This window comes from Pteropus vampyrus, unplaced genomic scaffold (assembly GCF_000151845.1).
Source record: "Pteropus vampyrus isolate Shadow unplaced genomic scaffold, Pvam_2.0 Scaffold4, whole genome shotgun sequence".
Taxonomy (NCBI): domain Eukaryota; kingdom Metazoa; phylum Chordata; class Mammalia; order Chiroptera; family Pteropodidae; genus Pteropus; species Pteropus vampyrus.
Genome location: NW_011888785.1, coordinates 9,318,193 through 9,321,075, shown reverse-complemented (window position 1 = coordinate 9,321,075; position 2,883 = coordinate 9,318,193). Strand labels below are relative to the sequence as shown.

General features: G+C 30.8%; 1 pseudogene; it reads right to left on the bottom strand.

The window, feature by feature from the left end:
* Positions 1 to 2,508: 2,508 nt before the first annotated feature.
* LOC111743218 lies at positions 2,509 to 2,627 on the bottom strand (annotated as a pseudogene).
* Positions 2,628 to 2,883: the final 256 nt, after the last annotated feature.

Here is a 2,883-nt window from a genome sequence, read left to right as displayed (position 1 = left end):
GCCCTGTTACTGACTACATTGTTCCTAATTATTTACTGATTCTCTTAATTTCGGATCGCAATCAATCATAGTTTCAAGAACATTTTCTGATTCAGTTATATCAAAGATTTGAGAAAAACACAGTAGCCCAGTAGCTAATTGTAAGTTGTCCTTCACTTTGATGCCAAACCTTTCCATCATTATATTATTATCCTTAAGGAAGTATCTAATAATTCTTTATTTATATCAGACGTTTTAAGATAACTATCACAGAGCTACTTATGACTTCAATTAGGATCTAAACTTAATTCAATTACTAGAAGAGGGGAAAATTTCCTCCTTCTACTTTAAAAGAATCTTGGCTGAATGGGAATTCAAGTATCAGATATAGAATATGACCTGTGCACTAAGATTCTGGCAGCAAACTTTGAAAAGTAATTTGTTTAGCTACCACAGTGATAGATCATATAAGATAATGAGATTGATAATATTACAATAGCTGTAATCAAAGATACTACTGGGAAGTTATTCACAGGAACAGAAAGACTGAAATATTGGATATAATCACCACTAGGTTCCAGGGAGATCTCTCTGCTTTACAGTTCTGCCCTGTGTACCAACATGTCTCTGTGAAAACCCAGTGGAGAATGAAGGGGAGAAAGGAGGACCTTAGTCTCTGCTTCTGAGCTCTTCAAGAATCCAATCTGTCATTCTGGTCTATAGGTTCATTGAAACATAGCTGGTAAGAATGGTGAATACTAACATTATCAATATTGGGCCAAAGTAATGTCATGTGCCTTTCAATATGATATATTCTGTAAAAATTGTTTAAACTGATTCTAATAATAAGGAAATATCAGACAAAGCCAAATAGAGAGACATTATGCAAAACAAACAAAAACGTGACTTGTACTCTAAAAAAAAAAAAAAAAAATCAAGGCCAAGAAAGACAAAGAAAGGGAGAGAAACTATTCTAGAATAAAAAAGTATGAGGGGACATGACAACTAAAGGAAATGCATGTCATGAACTAAAGATGAAAAAACTACAAAGGACACTATTGGGAAAACCGATAAATTTGAATATGCACTGTAGATTAGATAATAGAATTTTATTGATGTTAAAATTCCTGATTTTTGACAACTCTACCGTGATTAAGAGAATGTTCATATGCTTAAGCAATACACACTGAAATATGTAAGTCAAATGTCTACAACTTACTCTAAAATAATTCAGGAAAATATATGTATTGATAGATCAATGGATTGAGGGGCTAGAGAGCAAGTAATGAAGCAAATGGGGCAAAATACGAACAGTTGATCAGCTTGAGAAAGGAAGATATAGAATCTCTTTGTCGTTTCTCGCAACTTTAATATAAATTGGAAAACATATTAAAATAAAAAAGTTACAAAAATAAAAGTTTTAGCTTTCTTTTTTCTTACTCCTGTAATATCTCTTGACAGATTTACTTCACTTTCCATCATATCTCCAAAGAAAAAAAGATTATTGGTCTTTTTTCACTTAAGATAGTTTGTACTTTTTAAGAATTTAGTCCAAAATGTTTTTTAAAATGTTTACTGAGTATTTTCTTAAGGCTTGAGTAGAATTGATAATCTCTTGCAAATTCCTTTGTCCCAAACTGAAATGGTTGTGTTTCTGCACACAGCCTTATAAATATAACAATTAACTTAAAATAGATGCTAATGCTTTTTCAGCAGATTTGTATCTGTGGGATCTTATTTTAGAAATTTAGACATATAGCCACCCTAATTATTGAAAATGATAACTTTATCTGTGGCTGACTTTTAAAATGTATTGTTTTTTATCATCAGTTAAGTTTTTACTATTTACGATGATCTTGAGATCAAAGGCCCACGATTGTATTTCTTATATAGTTATGTAATTATATTTTATAGTTCCTAAACAACTTAGAAAAGATTTATAATTATCTTTGTCCAAGAGTAAAATATAATCACCTTATAAATTCTAGATTTCTCATATAAATTATGCAATTAACTCTGAAGCTATTCTGAGATGCTTTTATGATGTTTCAGTCTTATTTACTACATCATGGCTTCCTAGGTAACCAAACTTCCTTAAATTTCCCAGAGCCAGAGCATTCCTATGACTCTCAAACAAAAATATTTTTAAATACTTCATTTTTTTATAAAATTAATATATAATAGAAAAAAATTTACAAAATGCAAATAAACTTTCATTCCATCATTAAGTTACTGAAGAGTTACTATGTACCAGGTACTGCTAGAAAAGGAAAATATATCAGTGAACAGAACACATATCTTCCCTTATGCGGTTTACATTCTACGAAGTTGGAGAAAAACAATAAATAATAAATAAAATAAGCAAATAATATGGTTAAAATAAAATCTACTAAGTGTTATGGGAATAATAAGAAAGTAAAGCAGATTAAAAGAGTTTAGAAATATTGACTTTGTTTAAATTTAAATATGCGTGTTTGGTAAGGCCTACCAGAGAAAGTGACACCTGAGAAAAATTGTTTTATTTTTTTACACCTACAGCACCTGGTATTCCTAGGTGGTCTCTCATTCAAGTACTAACCAGGCCCAACCCTGCTTAGCTTCTGAGATCAGACAGGATCAGGCGAGTTCAGGGTGGCATGGCTGTAGACAAGAAAAAATTGAATGTAAATACTTGCAGAGAGAAAAATAAAAGTCAGCTTTAAAGGATAATTACTATTATGTTTTTAGCATATGTATTCAGTCTTTTTTCTGTAAATATTTATGTTTATGTCTTTTGTGACTTGTGTTTTATTTGTTACTGAGGCATACATTTTAAACAAACATTGAAACTTATTAAATAGTGTTCTGTAACAGTGATTCTTTAAAAGAGTTCCAGGGCAACTCTAGGTTGCAAAGAGTACTGCA